This window comes from Sminthopsis crassicaudata, chromosome 3 (assembly GCF_048593235.1).
Source record: "Sminthopsis crassicaudata isolate SCR6 chromosome 3, ASM4859323v1, whole genome shotgun sequence".
In the NCBI taxonomy this organism is placed as follows: domain Eukaryota; kingdom Metazoa; phylum Chordata; class Mammalia; order Dasyuromorphia; family Dasyuridae; genus Sminthopsis; species Sminthopsis crassicaudata.
This window is the reverse complement of record NC_133619.1, coordinates 576,636,169-576,652,701: the sequence shown is the minus strand read 5'-3', so window position 1 is coordinate 576,652,701 and position 16,533 is coordinate 576,636,169. Positions and strand designations below refer to the sequence as shown.

Genomic DNA, 16,533 nt, shown 5'->3' with positions numbered 1-16,533 from the left:
GGCTAAGATGACAGGAACAAATAATGATAAATGTTGGAGGGGATGTGGGGAAATTGGGACACTAATTCATTGCTGGTGGAGTTCTGAGAGAATCCAGCCATTCTGGAGAGCAATCTGGAATTATGCCCAAAAAGTTATCAAACTGTGCATACCCTTTGACCCAGCAGCGCTACTACTGGGATTATATCCCAAAGAAATACTAAAGAGCGGAAAGAGACATATATGTGCCAAAATGTTTGTGGCAGCTCTTTTTGTTGTAGCTAGAAACTGGAAGATGAATGGATGTCCATCAGTTGGAGAATGGTTGGGTAAATTGTGGTATATGAAGGTTATGGAATATTATTGCTCTGTAAGAAATGACCAGCAGGAGGAATACAGAAAGGCCTGGAGAGACTTAAATCAACTGATGCTGAGTGAAATGAGCAGAACCAGAAGATCACTGTACACTTCAACAACAATACTGTATGAGGATGTATTCTGATGGAAGTAGAAATCTTCAACATAAAGAAGATCCAACTCACTTCCAGTTGATCAATGATGGACAGAGGTAGCTACACCCAGAGAAGAAACACTGGGAAGTGAATGTAAATTGTTAGCACTAATATCTGTCTGCCCAGGTTGCATGTACCTTCGGATTCTAATGTTTATTGTGTAACAAGAAAATGATATTCACACACATGTATTTTATCTAGACTATATTGTAACACATGTAAAATGTATGGGATTGCCTGTCATCGGGGGGAGGGAATAGAGGGAGGGGGGGGATAATTTGGAAAAATGAATACAAGGGATAATATTATAAATATATATATATATATATATATATATATATATATATATATATATATATATATATATATATATATATATAATAAAAAATTTTTTCTCTTTCTCTATTTTCTTCAAATAAGCCTCTAAAGATATAAAATTTCCCCTTATTACTGCTTTAACTGCATCCCACAGATTTTGGTATGATGTCTCATCATTGTCATTATCTTGGGTGAAATTATTAATTGTTTCTATAATTTGCTCTTTCACCCAGTCATTCTTTAAGATGAGATTATTCAGTTTTCAATTACTTTTTGGTCTATTTATCCCTAACTTTTTACTGAATGTAGCTTTTATTGCATTGTGATCTGAAAAGAAGGCATTTATTATTTCTGCCTTCCTACATTTAATTTTGAGATCTTTATGTCCTAATATATGGTCAATTTTTGTAGAGGATCCATGAACTGCTGAGAAGAAAGTATATTCCTTTCTATTGCCATTCAGTTTTCTCCAAAGGTCTATCATACCTAGTTTTTCTAATGTTCTATTTACTTTTTAAATTTCTTTCTTATTTGTTTTGTGGTTTGATTTGTCTAAATCTGAGAGTGCAAGGTTGAGATCTCCCACTATTATAGTTTTACTGTCTATTTCTTCTTGCAACTTTCTTAACTTTTCCTTTAGAAAGTTAGATGCTATACCACTTGGTGCATATATGTTTAGTATTGATATGGCTTCATTATTTATGTTACCTTTCAGCAGGATATAGTTTCCTTCCTTATCTTTTTTAACTAGATCAACTTCTGCTTTTGCTTGATCTGAGATAAGGATAGCTACCCCTGCTTTTTTGGCTTTACCTGAAGCATAATAGGCTCTGTTCCAAAATTTTACCTTTACTCTGTATGTATCTCCCTGCTTTAAGTGTGTTTCCTGCAGACAACATATTGTAGGGTTCTGATTTTTGATCCAATCTGCTATCTGTCTCCATTTGATGGGAGCGTTCATCCCATTCACATTTACAGTTAAAATTACTAATTCTGTATTTCCTGCCATCGTATTATCCCCAGATTATACTTTTTTCCCTTGACCCCCCTGATCCCCCTCCCCGATATTTAATTTACAGACCCCCCTTGTGACCCGCATCCCTCCCTTTTTTTAGTATCCCTCCCCCCTCCCTCCAAGTCCCTTCACTTATTCTCCTTTTCCTTTTCCCTTTTCCTCTCCCCCCTTTTAATGAGGTGAGAGAAAATTCTCTGAAAGACAAATATGTCAATTATTTACTCGTTGAGCCTCTTCTGATGAGAGTAAGATTCACACAATGATTCTCCCCCTCACTAAATTACCTCAGATATGGTGTATTTTCTATGCCTCTTCCTGGGATGTAGTTTCCCTCTTTTTATCATTCCTTCCCCTTTTTCTGAAATGACCTCCTTCCCTTTACTACACCCCCTTTTTTCTTTTATATCAGTAAAATCAAGTTATCCATGAGTACTTTTTATATACCCACAACAGAGTTACAGTTCTCAAGGGTTCTGTGTACCTTTTTCTGTTTCTCTTCAGTCTTGTGGATGTAGATCAAATTTTTTGTTTAAGTCTGGTTTTTTTCTTAGAAACATATAGAATTCCTCTATTTCATTGAATGACCATCTTCCTCCATTGAAAAAGATGCTAAACTTAGCTGGGTAGTTCATTTTTGGTTGAAGTACTTGATCTTTTGCCTTACGGAATATCAGGTTCCAGGCCCTTCTGTCTTTTAATGTGGAGGCAGCCAGATCTTGAGTGATCCTTATTGTGGCACCTTGGTATTTAAATTGTTTTTTTCTAGCTGCTTGCAAGATTTTCTCCTTTGTGTGGTAATTCTGCAGCTTAGCCACAGTATTCCGTGGTGTTCTTTTTTAGGGTCTATTTCAGAAGGAGTTCGAAGAATTCTTTCCACATCTACTTTCCATTCTGTTTCTATTATCTCTGGACAGTTCTCTTTGATAATTTCCTGTAAAATAGAATCTAGGCTCTTTTTTTGGTTATAGTTTTTGGGAAGTCCAATGATCCTCAGATTATCTCACCTAGATCTATTTTACAGGTCTATAGATTTTCCCAGTAAGTATTTGACGTTGTTCTCCAACTTCTCATTTTTTTTGTTTTGTTTGACTGATTCTTGGGTTCTCTGTGAATCAATCTTTTCTATTTGTTCCGTTCTGACTTTTAAGGAGTTATTTTCTTCTTTCACAGTTTTTAGTTCTTTTTGTAAATGCCCAATTTCGTTTTTAAATTAATTATTTTGCTCTATTGAATTTTTTTCCATTTCCCTAATTATTTTTGAGAATTATTTTCTTTTTTCCAATTCACAAATTCTATTTTCTTGAGACTTTTTTTGTCTTTTCCCATTCATAAATCCTACTTTCCTCTGATTTTTTAACCTTTTCTAATTCACTAATTTTGTTTCCCTGAATCTCCTGTGAATTCTTTATTTTTTCCAACTCCAATTTCAGGTCGTTGTTATTCTCTATCATAGCTTCCCTTTCCTTTCCCCATTTTTCTTCAAACTCTCTTAGCTTTTTAATAGTCTCTTCGAGGAGAGAGTTATGTTATGGGGGGCAGGAATCATTCCCCTTTAGGTTGTTATCTGCTGACTCTCTGCTGTTAACTTCCTCGGGGTTGGATACCTGCTCTTTCTCTGTGTAGAAGGAACTATAGTTTTTCTTGCTTTTTTGCTCATTCTTAAAAAATCTTTTGGGGTCCCTGGGGTAGGAATTTATTTATTTATTTATTTGCCAGCTTCCTCCCAGACCTGATGGATGCAGCGGCTCCTGCGCCTGAGCTAAGAGAGAGCTATGGAAGAGAGTTCCCCACCCCTTCCCTGGAGGTGCCTCAGAGGTGACTAGCACTGCTGTGCTTTGAGGGCGCTGTGTTCTAGTGGCTTCCCTGAGATTTGAGACCGAACAGTAAAGGCGACACAAAGCCCAGCCTATGCGTCCTGGTGGGGCGTGGATGTCAGTAGCAGGTGACGCAAAAAGCCCCTGCACTCAAACTGGAAGTGTCTGCCAGAAACCTTGGTCCCTAGTTCAAAGGTTCTGCTTCTCTGGGACTTCAGGAGCTGATTTCCACAGCCCTCAGCTGAGCTAGGCAGTGTGTGTTGCCTTGGACCGTATCCACCCACCTCTCAATCTCTTAACTATTCTCAGGTTGGAGCTAGGGGCCCCACCCCCCACCCCCCCCCCCCCCCGTGCCGAGATCTGCTGAGTCACCCCCAGGATCGGGGAAGATCTAATCTATCTTTGAATTTTTAAAGTAGTTTAGATTTCTCTTCTGAACTGCTGTATTATAAGCAGAGAAGAGCTAACAGCCTGTGCCAGATTCCTTTATCTCAGTGGCTTCTCTGATCCCAGAGCCTTCCCTAGCGCGATCGGCACAGTGTGCCAGCACCCAACCGTATGTGCTGGCCTCTCTTCTTCCTCCCCTGGGAACTGACCTTTTCTGTTGAAACTCCAGATTCTCTTCAGCTGGTAAGTTGTGCTTCCAGTCCTTGTGGTATCTATCAGTCCAACGCTATTTTTGAGGCTGATTTAACTAATTGGTTGTGAGGGAATAAGGACGTTCACAGAGTCATGTGTATCTTCTCTGCCATCTTGTATAGTGTTTTTAATAGGAATGGGTGTTGAATTTCATCAGATGCTTTTTCTTCATCTATTGAGATAATCATATGTTTTTTCTTAGTTTGGTTACTGATATAGTCAATCATGCTAATAGTTTTCCTAATATTAAACAAACCTTGTATCCCTGGTGTAAATACTATTTGGTTGTAGTGTGTTATCCTGGGATAATTTTGTATAATCTCTTTGCTAATATTTTATTTAAGATTTTTACATCAATATTCATTGGGGAAATTGATCTATCATTTTCTTTCTATGTTTTGACTCTACCTGATTTATTTATCAGCACAATACCTGTGTTATGAAAGGAATTTGGTAGTACTCCTTTCCCTGTTTCCAAATTGTTTGTATATAATTGTAATTGACTTTCCTTTAAATGTTTTTAGAAATCACATGTAAATCCATATGGCTCTAGAGATTTTTTTCTTAGGGAGCTGATTAATAGCTAGTTCTATTTCTTTTTCTAAAATAGGACTTTTAAAATAATTTATCTTCTTTTCTGTTAAACTGGGCAATTTATATTTTGTAGGTTTGCCTCCATTTCACTTAGATTATCCAATTTGTTGACATCTACTTGCGCAAAATAACTACTCATTATTACTCTAATTTCCTCTTCACTGGTGGAAAGTTTTCCTTTTCCATTTTTGAGACTAACAATTAGATTTACATACCCTTTTCTAATCAAATTAACTAAAGGTTTATCTATTTTGTTGTTGTTGTTGTTGTTGTTGTTTTTTCATAAAAGCAATTCAGTTTTGTTTATTATTTCAATAGTCTTTTCGCTTTCACTTTTTTTCATCTCCCCTCTTATTTTCAAAATTTCAAGTTTGGTATTTAATTAGGGGTTTTTAATTTGTTCTTTTTCTACCTTTTTTAGTTTCAAAGTCTAATCTCTTTCTCTATTTTATGCAAGTTAACATCTTGAGATATAAAATTTCCCCTAATAACTGGTTTGGCTGCATCCCACAAATTTTGATATAGTGTCTCATTATTTTCATTCTCTTGAATGAAATTATTGATTGTGTCTATGATTTGTTGCTTCACCCATTCATTCTTTAGGATTAGATTACTTAGTTTCCAATTACTTTTTGCTCTATTTTCCCCTGCCCTTTTATTGCTTGTGGTTTTTATTTTTTTTATTTGATTTTTAGGCCCTAATATATTGTCAATTTTAGTATAGGTTCTATGAACTGGGAGAAAAAGGTATACTCCTTTCTTCATTCAATATTCTCCAAAGATCTATCATACCTAACTTTTCTAAAATTCTATTTACCTCTTTAACTTCTTTCTTATTTATTTTGCAGTTTGATTCATCTAATAATGAGAGAACAAGGCTGAAATTCCCCATTAATACAGTTGCTGTCTGTTTCTTCTTGGAGATCTCTTAACTTCTCCCCAAGGAATTCGGATGTTCTACCACTTGGTTCATATATGTTTAATATTAATATTACTTCATTATCTGTGGTGCCCTTTATCAATATAATTTCCTTACGTATCTCTATTAATTTGATCTATTTTTCCTTTTTGCTTACTTTGAGATCAGGATCACTACCCCTGATTTTTTTTTTTACTTCATCTGAAGTATAATAGATTCTGCATTAGCCTTTTATCCTCATTCTAAATGTTTCACTCTGCTCTAATATGTTTCTTTCTTATAAACAACATATTGTAGGATTCTGGCTTTTAATCCAATCTTCTATGTACTTCCTTCTTATAGGAAATTTCATCCCATTCACATTTACAGATAAAAAATGATTAATTCTGCATTTCATGCCACCTAATTTACCCCCATGCTATATTTTGTTGTTGTTGTTTGTTTGTTTTTTTGTTTTGTTTTGTTTTTTCTTTTTTTTCTTTTCTTTTCCCCCTTTCCCTCCTCTTCAGTATTTTGCTTCTGGTCGAATCACCCTTCAAGCATCCTCTCCCCCTTTCTTATATTTTCCCTCTACTACTTCTGTTTTCCCTTTCTATTAGCCTCTCTCTTTTCTTTTTCCTTTTTTCTCCCACTTCCCTATAAGATTAGATAAGTTTCTCTATGTCTAATATACTCTCTTTGAGCCAGATCTAATGAGAGTAAGATTCACACAATGTTGATTCTCTTCCTTCTTTCCCTCAATTATAATAGTCCTTCTTTGCCTCTTCATGAGATGTAATTTTCCTCATTTTACCTCCATTTTCCTCTTTTTCTAGTACAATCCTCTTTCCATCTCTAGTTCCTTTTCCTGTTATAACAAATCAAATTATGCCTGCACTCTCTCTATATACCCATAATAGAGATTTAATTTTCAAGAGTTCTTTATATATATAATTTTTTATTCAGCTCTGGTCCTTTGATCACTAATAAATGAAATTCACCTGCATCATTGACTGTTCATCTTCTTTCCTGAACGATAATGCTTAATTTAGCTGGATAGTTGATTTTTGGGTGCAGTACGATTTCCTTTTCCTTTTGGAATATCAGACCATATCTAGGCCTTTCAATCCTTTATAGTGGAAGCTGCTAGGTCTTGGATAATCCTGATTGTGGCTCCTCAATACATGCATTCTTTCTTTGTGGCTGCTTGCAATATTTTTCCCTTTGTTTGATAATTCTGAAATTTAGCTTTGATATTCCTTGGAGTTTTTAAGTTAGGGTTAGTTTTAAGTGGTGATTGGTGAATTCTTTCAGTGGCTATTTTATCTTCTGATTCTGGTACATCAGGGTCATTTTCCTTGATGATGTCTTGAAATATAATATATGGTTTTTTTTTTTTTTTTCTTCATCAATGTTTTCAGGAATTCTAACAATTCTTACATTATCACTCTTAGATTTATTTTCCTTGTCATTTGTTTTACAATGAGGTATTTTACATTTTCTTCTATTTTTTCATTTTTTAATTTTGTTTCAGTGATTCTTGATGTCTTATTGAATTACTCATTTCCACTTTTTTCAGTTCTAATTTTTACTGAATTATTTTCATTGGTTAATTTTGTTGTTGTTGTTGTTGCTTTTGTGTTTGACCAATTGAATCTTTATATGAGTTGTTTTGTTATATGGATTTTTTTTTCCACTTCCAAATTTTGTTTTTCAAGGAATTGTTTTCTTTTTCCATTCTGTTGTCGATTTTGTAAGGAGTTATATGCTTTTTGCATTACACTAAATCTATTTTATAAAGAGTATTCTTCAGATAATTTGTGTTTCTCCTTTTCCAAACCCTTACAAAGTTTTTGTTTCTTTTCCCCATTTTCCTCTAACTCTCTTTTAAGGTCCTTTTTCAATTCTTCAAAGAGAGCCTTGTGAGATGGGGACCAATTCATATCACCCAATGGGGCTTCATCAGGAGACATTCTGCTTTTAGTGTCCTCAGGTTTTGAGGTCTGTTCTTCTCTTTCTCTATTAAAAAAAACACCCTAGGGTCAGAGTTCTTTTTGCTTTTTTGCTCATTTTTTAAAGGGTGAGGTCCACTTTTATGGCAAAGGGGAGACTGTCTAAGCCTCTTGTACAGGTGAAACTTTCTGCACTGGGTTAGTGCTTACTAACTTCAGGTGCTGTGTGGGAATGGCCAAGTACTGATATTCTTGTGTTTAGAGGCTCACTAGTTACATTTTGTATTTGTGTTGGTTGTTTTGTAGCTAACCTGCTGTAAGACTTGCTGGCTTGCAACCAGGACAGAGTAGCCAACACTGCTGTAAATTCCTCCTGGTAGATTCCCTACTGCATGGAGACCACACCACCTTAGGTATCTGTACTTCCTGCATTCAGATTTATGTGCAGTTGCCTGGGCTTGGCCTGCCTCCCTCTGTGTCCAATTAAAACACATCTATTCTGAAGAATTTCCAAATTATCTTCTGCTGGAAACTTGTCACTCTCCAAATATTTGTGGGTTCTGTCACTCCAAAACAAGTAGGCTTAATTTGCTGTTACTTTGAGGGATATGGGAAGATATGTTTCCTCTCCACCATCTTGCCTCTGCCCCTATTGACCATATTTTACAAAATGGAGTGACAAGCTTCATTATTGTTCCTTTGAAAACATAGTTGTCATTGCATTGATTAGAGTTCTTCAAATATATTTTTATTTGCTCTGTTAAATTATATTCTCCTAGTTTTGCTTATTTTACTTTGTATCACTTTACATAATTTTCACTTTTTTTCTGAAATAATCTTTTATTATATTTTAGGGAACAGAAGTATTGCATTATAATCCACAAACATATTAGTTTAGACATTCTTCTATTAATGGAAATTCCCTTATGCTTCTTCCTTTTTACCACTACAAAAATTACTGTTATACATATTTTGCATTTCTGTCTTTTTTCTCTTTTATTTCATTGGAATATAGACCTAATTATTCATATTGCTGAATATAATGTCATATATATTTTAGTAATTTTTGTGTTATCATTCTAAACTGTTTTCCAATATGACTAAATCAATTTATAACTCCAACAGTAGTAAATCATTGTGCCTCTTTGCTTATAGCCCTTCTAACATTTGTCTTTTTCCACTTTATAACATTGGTAGTGTGTAAGAGGTAAGGGAGAAACTCCAAGATGTGTAAATTTGAATTTCTTTTATTAGTAGTGATTTGGAGTATTTTTAACTTTTTATACTTTAGATTCTTTCTTAGAAAACTTCCTATTCATATTCTTTTTATCAGTGATTAATTAAAATATTTCTTTGAAACAAATCCTTATATACTTTGAATATCAGAGCTTTATTAGAAACTTTTTACAATTATTTTTTCACAATTAGCCATTTCTTTGCTAAATCTCTCTGAGTTTTTGTTGGGAAAACTGGAAATTAGTATGGCAGAAATTAGATATGGATCCACACTTAACACCATGTACCAAGATAAGATCAAAATGGGTCCATGATTTAGGCATAAAGAATGAGATCATAAATAGATTAGAGGAACAGATAATAGTCTACCTCTCAGACCTGTGGAGGAGGAAGGAATTTATGACTAGAGAAGAACTACAGATCATTATTGATCACAAAATAGAAGATTTTGATTACATCAAGCTAAAAAGTTTCTGTACAAACAATACTAATGCAAAAAAGATTAGAAGGGAAGAAACAAATTGGGAAAATATTTTTACAGTTAAAGGCTCTGATAAAGGTTTAATTTTCATAATATATAGAGAACTGACCCTAATTTATAAGAAATCAAACCATTCTCCAATTGATAAATGGTCAAAGGATATGAACAGACAATTTTCAGATGATGAAATTGAAACTATATCCACTCATATGAAAGTGTTCCAAATCACTACTGATCAGAAAAATGCAAATTAAGACAACTCTGAGATATCACTACACACCTGTCAGATTGGCTAAGATGACAGGAACAAATAATGATAAATGTTGGAGGGGATGTGGGAAAACTGGAACACTGATGCATTATTGGTGGAGTTGTGAAAGAATCCGGCCATTCTGGAGAGCAATTTGGAACTATGCCCCAAAAGTTATCAAACTGTGCATACCCTTTGATCCAGCAGTGCTATATATCCCAAAGAAATACTAAAGAGGGGAAAGGGACCTGTGTGTGCCAAAATGTTTGTAGCAGCTCTTTTCGTAGTGGCTAGAAACTGGAAGATGAATGGATGTCCATCAATTGGAGAATGGTTGGGTAAATTATGGTATATGAAGGTTATGGAATATTATTGCTCTGTAAGAAATGACTAGCAGGATGAATTCAGAAAGGTTTGGAGAGACTTACATGAACTGATGCTGAGTGAAATGAGCAGAACCAGAAGATCACTATACACTTCAACAACAATACTATATGAAGATATATTCTGATGGAAGTGGATATCTTCAACATAAAGAAGATCCATCTCACTTCTAGTTGATCAATGATGGACAGAAACAACTACAGACAGAGAAGGAATACTGGGAAGTGAATGTAAACTATTAGCACTACTGTCTATCTACCCAGATTACTTATACCTTCGGAATCCAATATTTAACGTGCAACAAGAAAATTGGATTTACACACATCTATTGTATCTAGTTTATACTGTAACACATGTAAAATGTATGGGATTGCCTGTCATCTAGGGGAGGGAGTAGGGGGAGGAAGGGAGGGGAAAATTTGGAAAAATGAATACAAGGGATAATGTTATAAAAATTACTCATGCATATATACTGTCAAAAATTTATAATTATAAAATTAATTTTAAAAAGTAAAAAATAAATAAAACAAATTTCTCTGAGTTTCGATTTTAATTTTTTTAAATTACATGTGATCCAAAAGTATGCATTTCTATGGTTTTTTTCTATCATATTTGCTCAGTTAGATATTATGTCTATAAATCTTAAAGTTAATTTCTTCCTTGGTCTTTAAATTTGTTTGGCAGATGATCTTTTAAATAAAGTGAGAGAAAAAAATAAGTATACACACATCCACATATTTGAAATCTTACTATGTACTTACTATGTCCATTTTACAAATATATGTATATTTTAAAAATATACAAAAAAAATTTGTTGAGTAAACAGATTAAGTGACTTAAGAATCGCATAATTTCTAAATGACAAGAAGACAGATTTCACCTTAAGTCTTCCTGAGTTAAAGTCCTCTAGTCTATCAATCATGCCACTTATAACTTCAGTTAAGTTTTATATCAATTATATATATATATATATATATATATATATATATATATATATATATATATATATATATATATATATATATATATATATATATATATATATATCTTGGTATATGGTATGAGTTATTGACCTAAATCTAAATCTAATTTCTGCCCGACTGATTTCAAGCTTTCCCATAAATTTTTTTTGAAAAGCAAATCCTTACTTAGTAGTTTAGGGGCATTGTGTTATCCTATTAGTCTACTGTGTTACTACATCACCGAGTCCATTATTTCGATGATGCTAATATGACTAATATGTATTTCAATCCAATCATATCATCTTATATTTTGATCATGGCCTACAATATAGGAGTAGTGATACACTGGAGTCCTTTCTCTGGGTCAGAATTTCTTAACATTTGTTATTGTTATTGTTATTGTTTTTATGTATATCTTTGGTAGTGCAAAACATAGAGAATTGACTCATATTTATAAGATGTCACCAAATGATAAATGGTCAAACAGGCAATATTCAGATAAAGAAATTAAAACCATTTCTAGTCATATGAAAAGTGCTCTAAAGCACTATTGATCAGAGAAATGCAAATTAAGACAACACTGAGGTACCTTTCAGATTGACTAAGATGACAGAAAAGATAATGATGAATGTTAGAGGGTATGTGGAAAAACTGGGACACTAATATATTTTTGGTGGAGTTGTGAACTGATTCAAACATTCTGGAGAGCACTATGAAACTATGCCCAAAGGGCTATCAAACTGTGCATGCCCCTTGATCCTACAGTGTTTCTATTGGGTTTGTATCCCCCCAAAATCATAAAGGATGTAAAGGGACCCACCATGTGCAAAAATGTCTGTGGCATCCCTTTTTGTGGTGGCAAGAAACTGGAAACTGAATGGATACCTAATAGTTGGAGAATGGTTGAATGAGTTATGGTATATGAATATTATTGTTCTATAAGAAATGATCAGCAGAATGATTTTAGAGAGGCCTGGAGATACTTACATGAACTGATGCTAAATGAAATGAGCAGAACCAGAAGATCATTATACATGACAACAGCAAGAATATATGATGATCAATTCTGATGTCCATAGCTCTTCAACAATGAGGTGATTCAGACCAGTTCCAATGGTTTTGTGATGAAAAAAGCTATATGCACTCAGGGAGAGAACATTGGGATTTGATGTGGACCACAATATAGTATCTTATAGGTAATTTCACTCTTTTTGTTGTTTGATTGCAGTTTATTTTCTTTCTCATTTTTGTATTTGTGATAAGATTTTTCTTGTGCAGCATGATAATTGTGAAAATATGTATAGAGGAGTTACATATGTTCAACCTATATTGGATTACCTGCTGACTAGGGGAGGGGGGGTTGGGGAAAAGGAGGAAAAAAAAGTTTGGAACACAAGGTTTTGCAAGGGTGAATGTTGAAAAGTATCTATGCATGTATAAAATACATGCATAAATAAAAATAAATATATAAAATAAAAAGCTTCAATAAAATATAAATATGGTAGGCCTTAAGTTAAGGAAGGAGGATATAAAGACAAAAGGCAATGATTGCCCTCAAAGAGCTCACAGTCTGATAGGGAAGGCAACTTAAAAGAAATTATGTACAAATAAGCTATAAACAGCAGCAACAATAAAAGGAAATAATCAACAGAGGGGAATCACTACATTTAAGGTGATCAGCAAAGATCTGGATTTTATCTGGTGCCTGAAGATGGCAGAAGTTAGGAGAGAGAGATGAGGAAGAAGATTACTCAAGGAATGTGGGACAGAAAATAAAAATGCCCAAAGTTAGGAGATAGAGTATCTTATTTGAAGAATATCAGCAAGAAGGACAATTCCTTTGGGTCATAGAGTATAAGGAATGGAGAAAGTTTTAGGTGAAAGAAGAATAGAAAGATTGGAAGAGTCCAGGAGGACTTAAAAGTCAAATAGAGGATTTATACTTGATGCTTAAATTACCAGGGTTCCATCAGAGTACTGAAGAGTGGAATGACTTAGTAAGAGTTTAGGACTATGCTCAATGAAGATAATTTTGAGAGTGGAGTTTCAGATACATTGGAATGATGACAACCTTAAAATAGGGCAACCAACCAGAAGACCCTTTCAATAGATTCAGGCATAAATTAATGAGGACTTTACATAGGTGGTGACAGTATCACAGGAGAAAAGGAAGGAGTTATGAAGGATGTTATGATAGTAAATCAACAAGTCTTGGCAATACATTGGGTATGGATGGTGAGAGATAGTGAGGAGTGTAGAATTATATGTGGGTTTGTGATATTAGATCACTAGATGCTTTACTCTATAATAAATAAGAAGATGGAAAGGTTTGGGGAGAGAAGATAATAATCAAAAGACCTATTTCACAGAGTTGTGAAGATCACATAATATGAAGTATGTAGTGTTTCACAAGTGCATAATCAATGTCTAATATTAACATATTTAGGAATTTTTAAATGCCTGTTTTATTTTTTATTAATTTTATTTTGTTTATGTTTATTTTTAAACAAACTTAATTACAATATCCACAAGCTTAAAACCAGATTGACATGATACAAAGATGGGGAAAGATATTATATTTCTTGTTTACATATTCTACTTAAATTTAAATTATGCTTGTCACCATACCTTTTGGTGCTCATTGTTATATGTGAATCCCTATATTGTACTAGAATTTGAAAGTACATACTTGTTGCTAAACATGTTTCACTCATGATTTAGAAAATATTTCAGTTTCTCAGAGTAAAAGCATTGTGAAAAAATACTGAATTAGAACTCCATTTGAATGCAGGCTCAGACAGTTCAGAACAAGTGAAGTGGATCATGTACATGCACTGATACAGGATCTGGTTATGGACATCATAGTTAAAGAGGAATGATGGTAAATTAGGCACCTAGATGGCCTAGTGAATAGAGTGCTGGGTCTGATGTCAAGAAGACTTGAGTTCAAATCTAACCTCAGACCTTTAATAGCTATGTGATACAGGGCAAATCATCTAATTTCTGTTTGCCTTCATCCACTGCAGAAGGAAATGACAAACCACACCAACATCTTTGCCAATAAAACTTCCTATAAGGTCACCAAGAGTTGGAGACAATTAAATGACTGAGTAACAACAAAACTGATAAACTAAAAGATCTATAGGAGGAATCAGATGAGTAAGAAGACTTAAAAGTGGCATCTGTAGACTGAATACTAATTATCTTTAAAGCAAAGCTCACCATTATTGTAAATATACTACCGCAAAGAATGAATGTTGAAGAAGAAACAGCACCAGACTATAATTGAGAAGACTTGTATTCTAATTTGGTGTTCTCTTACTCATTAATTGATATGTCAATCATTTTCACTACTCCTCTGGTGCCCTCATATGCAATGCAAGGGGAAGGGATTGGATAATTTCTCTGGATTTTCTCAATGATGACTTCCATGGTCAGCAATAGTAGATTTAAAAAAACTTTTTCACAGGTACATATATTAGTGTGTGTATGTGTGTGTGTGTGTGTGTGTGTGTGTGTGTTTATGTATATAGCCATACATGTTTAATATTTTATTGTTGGAGAAAACTGGTGAGAGGATTAATTTTCTTATTTTCTTAATAATTTTCTTTTTTATAATTAATTGATTTTATTCTAAAACTAGTAAAGAGTAGTTTACTTATCAGATCTGTGAAGAAGGAAAAAAGTATGATTAAGCAAGAAACAGGAAGTATTATGAGATGTAAAATGGATAATTTTGATTATTTCAAATTAACAATCTTTTATACAAACAAAACCAATGCAACCAAGATGATAATAAAGCGAAAATCAGAAAACAACGTGTATAGTAAGTATCTGTTTCTCTTTGTCTTTGTTTTCACTCATGCTAGAAAGTTATGTTAAAAAGAACACCAAAATAAAGGAATGTCCACATGTCATTAATACTTACTACAAATGATCTTATTACTTTTGATTCTGCACATATTCCATGCCATCCTAGCCTGCTTCTATGCTGTCTTTTTTCTCATTTGCCCCAATGATGACATCTAAATTAATTTCCTGTTCAAAATTAATTTCTTTTTATTGTGATTAATATCACCGAAATATATTATTTTACTAATCTCAATATGGGTCAAGGCATGATGTTAAAAGTTTAACATCTAACTTTAATTTATTGAGAGAAATTGCATATTTTAACACAGTTTAAAGTTTAATCTACACTTATAACATCTTTTTATTTTTTTAAAGTATAGAGAAATTGATTGCTCCTCAGGTGTAACATTTGCTGATTTCCAAGAAGTAAATACTAATACTAAAAATTTAACAGTTTGATCTCTTGAGGTATTTTGAATTTGCTTCCAATATATCCCTGGCTTGCCTTCAACCAGAGAATATAGAATTGTAAGAGATATTTAACTAAGGACTAAGTAAAGACTCAGAGACTGTTTCAGAAACAAAACATGTTATCTTTTCTTGTCATCAAGCCAAAATTGTAAAACAATGATATATAGATAGATAGATATCATATAGACATAATCTATTCATGGTCCTTTCCTTTACTAATTCATTTTTTTTTAGTTTTGCCAATTTGGTATATTTGTTTTTTTTTAATTTTTAAATTAATTTTTATAATTATAACATTTTCTTTGACAGTACATATGCATAGGTAATTTTTTTTTACAACATTATCCCTTGTACTCCCTTCTGTTCTGAGTTTTTCCCCTCTTTCCCTCCACCCCCTCCCCTAGATGGCAGGCATTCCCATACATATTAAATATCTTATAGTATATCCTAGGTACAATATATATGTGCAGAACCGCATTTTGTTGTTGTTGCTGTTGCCAAGGAAGGATTGTATTCGCAAGGTAAAAATAATCTGGGAAGAGAAACTAAACAAAACAAAACAAAAATAAAACCCAATGCTCTCAGTTTACACTCATTTCCCAGTGTTTCTTTTCTGGGTGTAGCTGATTCTGTCCATCATTGATCAATTGGAATTGGATTAGATCTTCTCTATGTTGAAGATATCCACTTCCATCAGAATACATCCTCATACAGTATCATTGGTGAAGTGTATAATGATCCCCTAGTTCTACTCATTTCACTCAGCATCAGTTGATATAAGTCTCTCCAAGCCTCTCTGTATTCCTCCAGTTGGTCATTTCTTACAGAACAATAATATTCCATAACATTCATATACCATAATTTACCCAACCATTCTCCAATTGATGAGCATCCATTCATTTTCCAGTTTCTAGCCACTATGAAAAGGGCTGCCACAAACATTTTGGCACATACAGGTCCCTTTCCCTTCTATAGTATTTCCTTGGGTCCTTTACTAGTTCTATGATTTTAGTATACCTGGAAGATTCACAGAGTCCATTTTGCCATTGCAAAATCTTTAGATAGAGAGGTTGAGGAAGCTGTTTTGAGGAAATTCATTTCAGAGACTTGAGTATATAGAGACATTCTATAACTCAAAAGATCAGCAAGCATTCACTAAGTTCCTAGTATGTTCCA

General features: G+C 33.7%; 1 long non-coding RNA gene across 1 annotated transcript in view; it reads left to right on the top strand.

Moving 5' to 3' along the window:
* The first annotated feature begins 285 nt into the window (after positions 1-285).
* Positions 286-16,533, top strand: part of LOC141559829 (uncharacterized) — a 46,933-nt gene continuing 30,685 nt past the window's right edge. Inside the window, exon 1 of the long non-coding RNA XR_012487578.1 lies at positions 286-547. This is a non-coding gene — a long non-coding RNA (uncharacterized LOC141559829). The remainder of the gene's footprint in view (positions 548-16,533) is intronic.